Raw genomic sequence first — 15465 nt, 5'->3', positions numbered from 1 at the left:
ACACTAATACAGTGATCAGTGCTGAAACAAGCACTGACACTGTACTAATGGCACTGGGCAAGAAGGGGGGCAGGAATCTGGGGCTATTAAAGGGTTAACTGTGTGCTGTGTGTGTTTTACTGTGTGCTGTGTGTGTGCTTTACTGTGTAAGCACATTGCTTTGTATTGCTCTGCTATGTAGAGCAATGCAAAGCAGTGTGCAGGAGATGACAGGGGAGAGATCTGTATTGTTTGGACTCTCCCCTGTCAGTGATACTCGGTGATCGCCGGGTGTCGGCAGGAAATCATTGGCCAGGACCCAGTGATCGACAGCTGAGGCTTCCAATGGCCAATTCCCGACCCAGAAATGCAAACTCACGTATATATAGGTGATTTTGCACAGCCCTGCCGCCCTATTGCAGTATTTCTGCTATAGGGAGGTGGGAAAGCGTTAAATGTATCCAAGCAGTGCCTCTGACTATAGAATAAGGTAAGTATTTGTGTAGTAGGCCACAGTGAGGGCTTTAACAAATATTTCTAAAAAATGTAAATACAAAGGAAATGGGCATGGTGCAACTGATTGTTTTAATGCCAAAAAGGACAATAATTGTTAAACTGGGTTTTATCATTTTATTTATTATTTTATCCCTGGACAACTGTTTCTACAGTGCAGAACTGCTCCTCACATCACTGTTTTTGTAATACATTATGTAAAAATGTCAGATAGCCAACAAGCAGGTAAAAGAGTTAACAGCAAAGCAACAAGGAGCTGGGGAGTTTTGGGGTTAGGAGACAAAGTGTACTTGTATAAGAGACAACTGGGATGAAAGCAAGATAAATATGCAGCTGGGTGGAATAGCATTCTTTTATTTATTCCAAGGATCACACAAACCACTTGCCGACCTCCCACAGTACTTTTTCTGCAGTCGGTAGTCAGAGGCAGGCCAAATTATGTACATGTACATCATCTGGCTTGGTCCAGGTTAGGGGTGCACAGTGCGCCACTCCCACAACCACTGTGTCTGGCAACCACTGGTGGGAACACATGATCACAGTGTCAACAAAGCTGTTATGAATGAATTCATTTATAACAGCTCTGTTTCCTATGCTATGATTGGCCCACAGCTATCACATGATACCTGGGCCAATCACAGCACTCTGTACCATGTGATTAGCTGTAACTAATCCCAGATCACTAGTGATCACAGCTGTCATGAATATAACCCATTCATGACAGTTGCCAATGTTTCTGTTATAATGATCTTCATTGTAACAGCAAACAAAGCTGCTTTTACACTGGTGCATTTTTTAAAAACTCTGCTTGCTGCATTTTTGGTGCAGGTTTGGTGTGGCAAAAGAGTGCACCAAAATGCACCTTCCCATTGAAATGGATCATAAACACACCTGCATTGCATTTTTGGTGTGATTTTCAAGTCACATGTCCTTTAAAACCGCTCTAAAAATGTGGGAAAAGCTCAGGAAAAACGCAGCAAAAATGCAGTATAACTGTAAAATGCAGTATAAAAAAAATAAAGAAAAAATGTTTTAAAAAATTGAATATTTTAAACATACTGTCACCAGTCAGTGTTCCTGATCACCGCTTCATCAGTCATATGCTGTGCTGCACTGATGGCAGACTGTAAAAAAAAAAATATTTTTTTCTTAGTTTCTTCATTTTCAAAATTCAAAACATTTGTGACAAAAAATTACAACTTCAAAAAACTTGCCATGCTTCCTACTAAATGCCCCAGACTGTCTACCCCATAAAGGGGTCATTTGGGGTGAATTGATCAATATCCAAATATACTGTATATACCAAAGTTTGTACACTGTTTGAAGCTATTGCTTTTCAATTCAATACATTTTTAGTGAAAATTTTTGATCTTAGAAGATACAATTGCAACCGCTATCGTGTGTACAGGGAAAAGCATAGCATCAAGAGCCAACAGATCATCATGCATTAAAATAACAAAACTGTAACAAGTGACAAAGTAGATGGTATGTCAGGAAGTACATTGGCAATATTGTATCAATGAATCAGTGTGAGGAACAGAGGAGGATCCATACGTCTATTGCATGGGATCAGGCATTAGTGAGAGGAATATTAGTATATGAAATGCATGGAGTATATAATCGAACCAAGGAATACATGGAACAAACTGCAAATTGTCCCTGCGGGAGAGCCAATACGCAGAGAAACAAAAATAGAGCGAGAAGGAGTCAAATGGAGGACATTAAAAGTGCTCAAACACGGGCTATGGAGCCTCTATAATTATAGCAATGTAAAACTGCATATTGATATAGCAGGATGGACATGTTGGATCCAAGGAGTCCATGTTTTAAGAAATCTCTCATGGGTATCCGAAAGAATGCTGGAAAGCTTTTCATTAACAAGAAGTCTAGGCGGCGGTGAACTTCTGTAAAAGGTATGAACTGTTGTTTCCAAGCTTTCGCTATGGTTTGTTTTGCCACCAGTAGTACGTAGGTAGCCAGCTTAAATTAGTATTTGGTATTATAGGAGTAGAAGGACATGCCACGGGTCCCTCGGGAAGGGACAGGCTAATAATGAATGTAGGAGTTTAAAAACCTTTGTCCAGAACCGAGAGAGCATAGAGCATGCCCACCATATATATAGGATGTCACCCAGGGTAGAGCATCCTTGGAAACAGGTGCCAAGCACAAATGGATGAAGGTGCGCTAGGCAGGACAGAGCTTGGTACCACCTTGTAACAGTATTAAAGGCCGATTCGATAGTAAGAATATTGATGGAGCAGGAAGTTAGGGTTGTCCATATTTGTGACCAGCAACCCCTATCTTTGGTGCTTTTAAGGTCCTTTTCCCACCTGGAAACATAAGTGTGTGATTGTTGGGTTTTTGAAGGTTATTCAACTGTGAGTTAAAAATAGATATTTGTTCGAACAAGGACAGTTGGGTCATCGGATCTTTATCACTAAGCACCAAATTCACCCAATGTTTGATTTATAGGAATATGGAAAGTTCAGTGGGAGGGGCTTGGTATTTGTCCCTTATTTCTACCCAGGTGTAGATAGAACGACCGGTGAGGAAAGAGTGGACACAATGAAGTTTGTGGGAAACCCACCAAGGGAATCTCTTATGCCCTAAGGTCTCTCTCTATGACCTTAGGGCATAAGAAGGGATGGGGATGGGGAGGGTGCAGAATAGGTATAAGAGCTTTGGAAGAATTGTCATCTCTACTGCATTGATTCTGCCAATCCATGAGAGGGGTTGGTGAGATCAGGACATGGGTAAGGTTTTAAGGGAACGGAAGGTTGGGATGTAGTTGGCCTTGTAGAGGGTGTGGTAGGTTTTGGTAAGATGGATCCCAAGATATTCTAAATGGGCAGTGGGCCAGGCGAAGTTATAGTTTTGTTTTAATAAGGTGATCTCCGCCTCAGGGAGAGAGATATCAAGAGCTGATGATTTGTCCTCATTTACTACCAGGCTAGAAATATTGTAGAAGCGTGCAATGATAGAAAAAACGACAGTCAGTGTGGTGTGAGATTGAGTCAAGGTCAAGAGCAAATCATCTGCAAATACGCTAACTTTGAATGACTGTTGGGCAACCGTAACCCTTTTGATATCCGCGTTGGATCTAATGAGATATAGTAGGGGCTTCAAGCCAAGAATGGACAGTGTAGGGGATAAAGCACACCCCTGGCATGTTCCCCTATGAATTGGAAATAGGGAGGATTGTCAGGAAAGATAACGAACTGTGGCAGAGGGTCCACAATATAGAGCCCTGAGCCAGGAAGTAAAGGTGGACGGGAATCCTCATTTATCCAAAACATAATACATATACTCCCAGGTAAGAGAGTCAAATGCCTTATGTACAGTATATACAGGCTGAGAATCATACCAGGGGTTCTATTTTGGTGCAGCAAATGGATAAGATGAATGACTTTGCGAGTGTTATCGGGAGCCTGCTGAATGGGGACAAAGCCCCCTTGGTCTTTATGAAGAAGGTGGCGCAAAAATTAGTTAATTCTAGTGGCAAGTATTTAGCGAGGATTTTAATGTGGACATTTAATAGGGAAATGGGTAGAAAGTTATGAGGGTCTTGGGAGTCCTTCCCAGGTTTCGGGATCATGACTATTTGGGCTGTCGTTGATGACGGGTGTAGGTCAGAGTGGGAATGTAGGTGAGTGAAGAAATTAGTGAGATGAGGAGCAAGGCTCTCAGAGAACCTTTTGTAGTATAACACCGAGAAGCAGTCTGGTCCAGGAGTTTCTTTTGTCTTTAGTGTTTTAAATGCAGTGAGGACTTCAGTGACGAGCATATCAGCCTTCAGTTTATCTGACATAAAGTGGGAAAGGCCAGGGAGATGAATATCACAGAATAGGGCATCCGTCAATTCCTTACAAAAAAGTAGTGGGGGGTGGTAGAATGAGGACAGAACTGAAGTAAATATGTCCACAATTTTGGAAGTATTGGCTGTGATGACTTTGTTAGGTAAGCGTAACCTTATCGGTTTATTGTCTCGAGTATGGGCTTTGAGAAGGTTGGCCAGCATTGGGCCTGGCTTGTTGGCGCAAGTATAGTACTTATGCTGGGACCACCTAAGCTGTTTTTCTGTCTTGCCATCAAGAAGAAGATTTAGTTCCACCCTGATAGCTTCCAACTGTTTGCATAAAGAGGCAGAGCGGGACGCCTTAAATTGAGCTTCCAGCTGTGCAATAATGTTGCTATACAGGAGTCCCTCTTCTTGTGGGATGCAAATTGTATAGGTTTCCTTCTAAGTGTGGCTTTGTGATCTTCCCAAAAAATCATGTGGTAGGTGAGGAGCATAGGCAGGCTGGGCTGGTATGCATGCTGTTAGTGAGGCTGCGGGCTGGGGCAAGTGTACTCATGCTGATCTCAAGTCAGTGTTGCCTGCTTTTTTCCCGCTTGCGGAGAGATACAGCTGCTAACAGGAGCTGGTGGTATGACAATTCACACAATTTAACTGCCCCAAACAGGTCCACAGGGTGCCAGTAAAGCCAAGGATGGGGTACAGGATGTCAATCGCAATGCTGGAAGATGGTAGAGGGTATAGTACACTCGGGCGGTGAGGTCTAATGTTCAGCCACCTCTGGCGGCTGCGCTGAAGCTATTACTTCTATTTTGCATGACCCAGCAATTACCGGTTAAAGTAGTGCAGCACTGAATAGCAAAAATGCCCTGGTCATGAAGGGCGCGCAATTACCAGAGCTCAAGTGGTTTACAATGATGCTGGGGAAAAGGAGGGAGACAGTTCTGAAATTTGAACTTAATTTAACCTAATTATGATCATTGCACATTTTTCTTTAAGGGCGAGTGGGAGGGTTTCAGCTTGGATAATGACAATGATTTCTCAAAGTACTTAACAGACATTCTCAAAGTACTTAACAGACATCAGATATTTTATCTACTGTGGGCTTTCAGACAATCGAGGTATGACATTAAAAGTAACAGCACTATAAGGCTCCATTCACACTTGTGCTACTTGTCATGTGCCTTTGGACACATAACTTTGCATGACAAGTTCATTGTGTTCAATGGCACCCCTTCACATCTATGCGACTTAAAGTCGAAACGACTTTGAAAAGTTTCCTGCACTACTTTGATGTGACTTAGTGCCAGATAGCGTAAAGTTGCATCAAAGTTGCACTCAAAGTTGAGTCAAAGTCACATTCCAAAGTCGCACTAGAAATTTTGTGACTTTGGAGTGGCACAAGTGTGAATGGAGCCTAGTGTTACAATGGAATACTACTTTATAAATAACAATCATAATGTGGCAAATTGGCTCAGACGTCAGAAAATAAAAACAATGAGATCGGAACAATAAACAACCTAAACATTATATAGGAGTAGAGGTGCACTTGGAGCATGCCCCTAATCATGTATGTGTGATAGAGCATGGTTGAGATGGGACTCGTTTGTATTAGGGAGTTTGTGCATGGATTTGGTATAGAAGTGGTAGTCTATGGAGAACATAGCATACATGCTGGTACAGAAAGTGAGGAATGCTGATAGAAGCATGCACCAGCCAATATTCTCATTCATTTTTGTAGATCATGTTTGCTGCCATGCAGAGAAGAAGGTTCTATGAAGATACTGTGCCAGGGTAGGTCACTATACTGTCAAGTATATGTGACTTGAGTACATTTGAAATAGCACTGTGGCCTGCCATTAAAAGATTAAGAAAAAATCTGCACAAAACTATCTGGAGACCATAAAGTATTTGTATGTACTGTAGCTAGGCTAAATGGACAGTTTCCATAGGATCATTGGTCCAGGCAAGAATTGGGGGGGTCTACAGTATGCAGACCTGGGAGTGGAGGGGGAGGGGACCTCTAGACAAACAGACTGTTTCTAGTCCCAGAAAAGCTACCATTGGGATATACTCTATGCTTTGGGGAGCTCAGATTGATAAACTTCGTGTCCCTTTAAGGATAGCTGCTGTATACAGATGAGTAGACTTCCCCGATAAATCTGTAGTATAACAGTGAGGATTATTCAGCCTGCTGTGCGCCTGTTCATTCTAGGAACAGAACAAACCTCAAAGTCTTACGAGAGAAGAGGAGAGAAAGGCTTTGCCAGCTATTCAACTACAACCTAGTGTGGCTATATAGCATTGCTACTCAGAGATAGAACAGCAGGTTTGCCCTGCCTCTATATTAGTGCTTCTCAACCAGGGTTCCATGGAACTCTAGGGTTAATCCAGAGCAGGGGTGGCTAACCTGTGGCTCTCCAGCTGTTGTGGAACTACATTTCCCATGAGGCATTGAAAAGATGGGAAGTTACTGACTTACAGAGGCATGATGGAACTTGTAGTCCTGCAGCAGCTGGAGAGCCGCAGGTTGGCCACCCCTGCTCCAGAGTTTGCTAAGGGTTCCTTGAGCAATGAGCAATTTCTTCCTCTCAAATAAGTTCTCATTGGTACCATTGATCTTTTTAGCTATCTGTAAGTGGGTAATTCTTCCCAAATACCACAAGTGTAAGGAGCATTCTTCCCAGTGACCATCACACTAATGTATCATGAGTTGTAGATAGAGTAATTAATAGCTGGGGTTCCCTGACAAGGGAAGGTTATTTCTAGGGTTCCTCTGTGTTGAAAGGGTTGAGAAAGGCTGCTCCAGATAATGCAGCTCAGCCACTGCTTTGTCCTACAGAACCTACTCACCCCCTACTACCTCCAGGTGCAGAACCTCTGCCTCTCATTTTAGACCTGCCTGGCAATTTTAATAAGAGAATTGGTTAGATTTTTGGGCCCTATGGCAATCAGGGGAATAAATATGTGCTACTTTGGTCCACCCTACTTAATCGCACAAGTGTGCAGTAACTTGCTGCAAAGAGCAGCTTTTCCTGTATTAGCAAAAAATGTATGCTGTGGACCCTAAAACAGACAGTCCATTATAGTTACAAAGAATTCATCCTGGAAAAATTCACCACAAATTTGCCATGACTGAAAACCTCATACACGCACGATTTGTCTTGAACCCATGGTGACAGAGAAACTAAACCTCAGTCCTAGCAGCCATTAAAGCATAGAAATAGGCTTTAGGAGCTCAGACATTCATTTGATATATTGGTTGTCCAGGCCTTAGATCAGTCAGTGGACATATTTCAACCATTGTGACCAATTTTGTGACATTTATTGTAGAGCATACTTTATTATATTATTTTCTGCTGTATGCAAGTCAGATCCCATGCCTTTTGATAGCAAATCCAATCTTGTGTCTTCAAATGATCATCGGGCACCATATAGAAACATAACTCCATCAGACTATGATGACGTTTTAGCATTGTGGCGCACCACATAAAGTATGGTTTAGGGAAGTTGAATGACTGACTTATATCATTGGAAGAAGGTATTCTGATTCAAGTCTGTGTTTACTTCTTGCAAATCAGCTGGAGGATGGCATGCTGCATCTTTCAAATAATAAATGTGCATTGTATCAAACCATCCATTCAAATTCACTCTGATTTTAAAACCTGAAGGTCAGGAGTAGGCAGTTTTTTGCCCCTCAGACTATTAGATATAACTCATACCCATAAAATTGAATGTTTATGAGGTCCAAGGTTAAATGTCCTAGAAAAACTGATAGTTTAGGAAAGACAAGCACTTATGTTAAATAAACATTGGAAACCAGTCCAGTTTGGTTGTTCCCAATAGCTATGTTAACATGCACACTTGTATGAGACAACCTTGACTGTTTATTTAAATTTTAAACCATCTCAATTAGAGATGAGCGAATTATTCAAAAAGAAAGAATGAAAAGAAGAATGAGAAGAATGAAAAGAAGAATGAAAAGAAGAAGAAGAATGAGAAGAAGAATGAAAAGAAGAATGAGAAGAAGAATGAGAAGAATGAAAAGAAGAATGAGAAGAATGAAAAGAAGAATGAGAAGAATGAAAAGAAGAATGAAAAGAAGAAGAAGAAGAATGAAAAGAAGAAGAAGAATGAAAAGAAGAATGAAAAGAAGAAGAAGAAGAATGAAAAGAAGAAGAAGAAGAATGAAAAGAAGAATGAAAAGAAGAATGAGAAGAATGAAAAGAAGAAGAAGAATGAAAAGAAGAAGAAGAAGAATGAAAAGAAGAAGAATGAAAAGAAGAATGAGAAGAATGAAAAGAAGAATGAGAAGAATGAAAAGAAGAATGAAAAGAAGAAGAAGAATGAAAAGAAGAATGAGAAGAAGAATGAAAAGAAGAATGAGAAGAAGAATGAGAAGAATGAAAAGAAGAATGAGAAGAATGAAAAGAAGAAGAAGAAGAATGAAAAGAAGAAGAAGAATGAAAAGAAGAATGAAAAGAAGAAGAAGAAGAATGAAAAGAAGAAGAAGAATGAAAAGAAGAAGAAGAAGAATGACAAGAAGAATGAAAAGAAGAATGAGAAGAATGAAAAGAAGAAGAAGAAGAATGAAAAGAAAAATGAAAAGAAGAAGAAGAAGAAGGAAAAGAAGAAGAAGAAGAATGAAAAGAAGAATGAAAAGAAGAAGAAGAATGAAAAGAAGAAGAATGAAAAGAAGAAGAAGAAGAATGAAAAGAAGAATGAGAAGAATGAAAAGAAGAAGAAGAAGAATGAAAAGAAGAAGAAGAAGAATGAAAAGAAGAAGAATGAAAAAAAGAATGAGAAGAATGAAAAGAAGAATGAAAAGAAGAAGAAGAAGAATGAAAAGAAGAATGAGAAGAATGAAAAGAGGAATGAAAAGAAGAAGTATTCCAGTACAGCAAAAAGTGTATCTGCAGAGAGCTCCGCTATTTCTGACAGTTCTCTGACAGTTCCTTCACATTTACAGCGGTTGAAACATTGTATCTGTTTCCGAATAAAAACATCTGTATCCTAAATGGAAACAAATAGATACAATGTTTCAACCACTGTAAATGTGAAGGAACTGTCAGAGAACTGTCAGAAATAGCGGAGCTCTCTGCAGTGACACTTTTTGCCGGCTGATCGGGAAAAATCCGATTCGCGCACCCGAAGTTGGCTAATATTCGGATTCGGCACGAATCAAATTTTTCCTGAAATTCGAAACGAATTCCACTTCGCCTGGTTCGATTCGCTCATCTCTAATCTCAATATTCTCCATTACCAATGAAGGGTGCTTGAACCATCGATACCCAAAGATGCTACATTTGCTGTCTGGCTTGGTTGAAATTAGAGTATAGCATGATGATCATATGATTGGTAGGGTGCTCAAATTTTGCATAAAGTATATGCTACTCGTTATAATGTGCTGTGAAATTAAATAAAAATTAACTAGAGTTTTCAGGATAATAATTATCTTGATAAATAGATATCAAAAATATATATGTAAGTCATTTGTACTTAACAAATGTCAGAATAGTTTGTTTTTTGTTTTCATTTTCCTCTGCCTCTGTAAATGCTATCGGCGGTATCAGACACTTAGCTTAGATTTTAAGAAGCAGGCACCATGGAGATTGTTGTTATTTGTAATCTTTTTTTTATGAAGAACACTTTCATCTTGCAAGATAACTAGTAGCTGTTATCATATTGGCAGTGATATCTTTAGTTGGCTCCTGGCCAGGAATCTCAAATCCACTCAAAAAAAAATCTTTATAACTGCCAATATTTTAATTGACTTCATTTGACTTCAGTTTGTAGACTCTTTGCTTTTCCTTTTTTTAACTACCACAATGTTTGTTTTTAGAGTGAATATTTTATCTAAAAAGTACAAAAGTGAAAATGCAACTGAAATAATTTAGCATTCATTTGGCTTATTTTACAAACCTTTAACACAATTTTCAAACAAGCTTTTATTGGATTTTAAAGTATAACTATTGTTTGCATTGCTATTACAATACTGATGTTAAAAAATGAAAATGTAGAATGTGAGCATAGATCTTCTTTAAGCTTGTTCTTTAGCCAACTTTTTACAGTGGTTATCGCTTAAAACCAACTCCAGCCAAAATGGGTAGTACCTTTGACAGTGTTTGCACTGCTGTCCGTTCTTTCTTTCACAGTGATAACCTTGCCTCCCATTTCTTGTATTCACATCAGAGGGACGGGAAATAAAAAACTAGCCACTGGATTGCTTTTACAAGCAGCTTGAGGGGAGGTCCCCCCTCCCGCTCCCTTTTCGGCCCTCTCGGGCTCTTCCATCCCTCCAGGAGACCTTAGCGACCAGCTGGCACAGCTGAACAAAGCCGGGATTGGCTCCACTATAGTAACCTGGAAGCAATGAACTGACATCACTTCCTGTTTATCCAGATGTCAATGGCGCCATTTTTTAAACATTAAAAGCATTCAAAAACACTGATCTTGGTGTTTTAAATGCTTTTAGGGCAGAAGAGGGATAGGAGTAAAAATTAAAATAAATTAATAATTAAAAAAAAAAAATAGGTGCCTCCACCCCTTCCACGCTGGTGTGCAAAGGCGAACATGCACGTCGGTCTTGCATGCATGCAAACAGTGATCATCCCACATTCTAACCTTCAGAGACTTTAATATTGTTCCAGATACCACCATTGATATCTGAGGCTCCACACCAAAAAAAACATCAATCTTCCCTGTCATCCTTTCGACAACTATCCATTTGAAATATGGAGGTGCCAACATTCTTTGGAAAGAGACTTCACTTTCTTTTTGAAACCACACTGAACATACTCCAGGATAGACTTATTCGTGGGGGACAGACCTCTGCAACAAGAAGTTCTCACTTCGGAAATACACACTATAATGTGGTCTGACCACGCACCTATCTTGATCCAGATAGGAGAGAATGTCAACAAACCATCTATGTCCATGTGGTGCAACGATTCTCAGACAATGGCTACCTCATCTAATGCTGTATATATCTGTAAACATCTAAGTGACTTCTTTGACCTCAATACCTCTTTGGACACTGATCCCTTTCTTATGGTATACACATAAGGCCTTCATTTGAGGCATTTTAATCAAAATAAGCTCACAAGCTAAATGTCAAAGGACACAGCAGCTAAACGATTTGTTAGACACTAACAGTAAACTAGAAACAGAAAACAAAATTTATCCTACTCCAACACTTATCAACCAAACTTTCCAGGCCAGGAATGAGTTGAGATCTCTGCTTACCACAAAATACGCTTAATTGCTACAGAAATTTCACACACATTTTTATGTATTAGGCAACAAAGCAGGCAAATCACTAGTGGCTTTTCAGCTGAGTATTATAAACTTTTTTCCAATATCCTGGCTCCACACATGTGTCAAACTTTCAATGCTGCTGTGTCCTCTGGCAAGTTTCCAAATGAGATGCTTACTGCCAATATCATAATGCTCCCAAAACCAGGAAAGGGGTTGGTCACCCCTGAAAACGTTCACCCAATATCACTATTGAACACAGATCTTAAACTTTACGAAAAATTTGTAGCACATAGATAGCCCCCTGTTATGCCCCAGTTAATACATTCAGATCAAATAGGCATCACATTGAGTGGCCTGATGCTACTCTTAAAATCACCAACTTATTATACTACACTGAATCCACAAAAACCCCAGCCTTGTTTCTAACAGATGCAGAAAAAGCATTCAACAAGATCCACTGGGGATACCTTCAACACACCCTCTTGAAATTTGGATTCCAAGGCAATATTTTATCCACAATCAAAGTGCTAGGAGACAAATTTAACATCACCACTGGATTAATGGAGCCCTTAGCACAAAAAATATGCAGCCACAACTCAATTTCAGGTATACACATTGCAGACCAGGAATACAAAATCACACTCTTTGCGGCCAAAACATTATTTTATCCTTGACAAATCCAGCTTCTTCCCTGCCAGTGGTTTATGATGTCCTAAACCTTTTTAATACATGCTCATCCTTTAAAGTCAAAGACTCAAAGTCGAACATCCTCAGTGTGGGAATACAGTAGTCCACCAAACCTCTCTTACAATCCAAATTTCCTTTTCAATAGTTAACTTCCTCTATGCCATACATTGGAATCTCATTAACCTCACTCTCTTCTAATCTATATTCCCAGAATTATGTCACTTTTTTGACCACATGCAATCAAGACCTCCAGAAATTTTTACCAATAAAATTCCCTCTGCTATTTTTTAATACTATAAAAAAATACTATGCACATATGAATGGCTGAATAAGAAAACACGCTACCAATACTCCACACTTATCCACCACAAGCGAGCAGGTGGTATGGGCTTGACGAAATTGAAAGATTATTATGAGGCAGTAGTACGGAACCAACTTAGATATTGGTTCTCACCTGCCTTTAATAATGGAGTTCCATAGAGCAAACCTTCATTACCCAAGGAGACTTAAGCATATGCATATGCATACTCCATATCTAACACACAACTTAAGCTAGCCCACCCAACCATTACAGCATCAGTCTCAGTGTGGAAATACTTTACCAATGTAACCATACACAAATCTCTTAGCACAAACATTCCCATTCCTTTAGAAATATTTAACTACCTAATACTCAGCATATCTCTCAAACACTGGACAACACTCAGATATGTAAAGGGTAAGGTAAGTGAGCGCAAACAGACAGGGTGAGCAGCTAACATACAGGGTAATCCTCAGTATCTTAAACGTGAAATAAATAAAATGGGGTATGTAGCGTTAGAAAATAAATAACAAACAAAGAGGGTGTCACCGTATATAGTAACAATAATATTGGACATAAATTGTTCATATCTTGTATCTGGAGGGCAGATGGATACGATCCTGTGACGTTCCAGATCCAACTCAATAGAATGGAAAAAATAGTGCGGTTATGCGCTTACCACAAATACATACAATATGGGCATTGTATGTAAATCCTCAGCAACAGGACATCATGGTCTGGTCAGCAGCATGAGCAGCATCTGGTCACATCAGGACATCAGGGTCTGGTCAGCAGCGTGAGCAGTATCTGGTCACCATAGCGGGCATTCAGAGATGGTGGTGCACACCTTTTTAGGGGTCCTCTCAGACTCACCCATAGGTCCAACGTTGTCCCAGCATCCAATGGTTCCTTATTCCAGATCACCACCTTGCAAAGCTCATTATAAACGAGCCAGGAGGCAAGAAGGTATCAATGGTGTAATACGTTTATTCAAAGTAAAATAAGCAAACAGAAGGAAGGAACTCACATCAGCATAAAAAGATACATCCAGGTCTCATGGGTTCCTTGGTGGCTAGTGGTTTCATCAGCATAAAAGACACTCATCCAGGTCTAATTTAAATGTCCCTGGTGGCTAGTGGTTCCATCAATATATAACCAGATTCTCCAAGAGTAAAAACAGCCACCCAGGTCTAATATCAAGAATCCCCTGGTGGTTAGTGGTTTCCTGGTGGTATAGGCGTCAATTGGGTGGATCCCCTAACATGTTTGAAAACGAGCGTTTTGCAAGGTGGTGATCTGGAATAAGGAACCATTGGATGCTGGGACAACGTTGGACCTACGGGTGAGTCTGAGAGGACCCCTAAAAAGATGTGCACCACCATCCCTGAATGCCCGCTATGGTGACCAGATACTGCTCACGCTGCTGACCAGACCCTGATGTCCTGATGTGACCAGATGCTGCTCATGCTGCTGACCAGACCATGATGTCCTGTTGCTGAGGATTTACATACAATGCCCATATTGTATGTATTTGTGGTAAGCGCATAACCGCACTATTTTTCCATTCTATTGAGTTGGATCTGGAACGTCACAGGATCGTATCCATCTGCCCTCCAGATACACCATATGAACAATTTATGTCCAATATTATTGTTACTATATACGGTGACAACCTCTTTGTTTGTTATTTATTTTCTAACGCTCAGATATACCCATTTAACAGTGGTAGTACATAATAGTAAACTTCCCTCTGAATTACAAGCTAAATATGATTCTTCCCCACAAGGCTTATTTGCCTATAGACAAATTATATCCTACCTTATCAAAAATCCTACTCCGACAATACGCATACTATGGTAATTTTGGTTCTCAGATTCAATTACATTCAAAGGCATCACACTATTTTACAACCTCTTACAATCCAAATATGTATTTGCAAAAAGTCCTGCTCTAAAGAGGTGGGAATGAGACTTAAAAACTTTCTTTTCAGACTCGCAAGCTATTCACTACAACCATAGCTTTTCTATGGGAATTATTCCAAAAACTCCTACACAGGTTGCACCTCCCCCTGTCAAAATGAAAAAAATTTGCCAATTTGGATGATGACAAATGCTGGTGTGGATGTTCACAATTTGGATCTCAAAGTTTTACTCTTATTTGAGATCTCAGGTTGTTTGACATCCCCCTCACCATCCTTGGCTATCCTCCAAGAATAGATGCATTTCCAAACAACATCAGAACCTTGGTTATGCATATCTTATTCACTGCCATATTGTTGATTTTTTGTACTTTAGCTCCAAACATCTCAGATGTTAAACTCCAAATAAACCTGACTAAGCATTATGAAGGATGCTTAGCATTTCAATCTGGTTCCATTTTCACAACACATGGGCAGCTTGGCTCAAACAACGAAGTAATATAGTCCAACATGGGTAATCCCTTAGGCAACTCTATATCTACCTTGGTAAATGTAACTCAGTCTATGATATTACAAATCTTTAAAACTTTACTGTGTCTTAAGATATATCTATTCAACTGCAAAAAGGCTAACGCATTATCCGTGTCTTCCCTATACTGTTAATTTTTAGAAACAGCTAAATGATGTACACTATACTTCTAATACTTCTATCATGTCTATAACTATCCATTGTTAAAAAAGTCCACCCAAAAGAAATATTTCAGTGTTTGGTAGATGCTGCAGATGTAAAAATACCAGTTTAACATTTTTTTTGTATCTCTGGAGACCAAAGTCAGTAAAATATTTGTATTGTATTCTCCAGTTTGCACACCTGTATTGACCATTACAGGGAGATTGCACACCCCAATGGATTTTTCCTAAATTTTATATTATGGAGAATGAGCAGGAAACCAGGAAAAATCAAAGGTGGGTGAATACAAAGCACAGAATCGTAGCAGTGAGGTCTCACTGCTG

This window comes from Staurois parvus, unplaced genomic scaffold (assembly GCF_062004578.1).
Source record: "Staurois parvus isolate SC_StPar_1 unplaced genomic scaffold, SC_StPar_1.0 ptg000287l, whole genome shotgun sequence".
Lineage (NCBI taxonomy): Eukaryota > Metazoa > Chordata > Amphibia > Anura > Ranidae > Staurois > Staurois parvus.
This window is presented reverse-complemented; position numbering follows the sequence as displayed.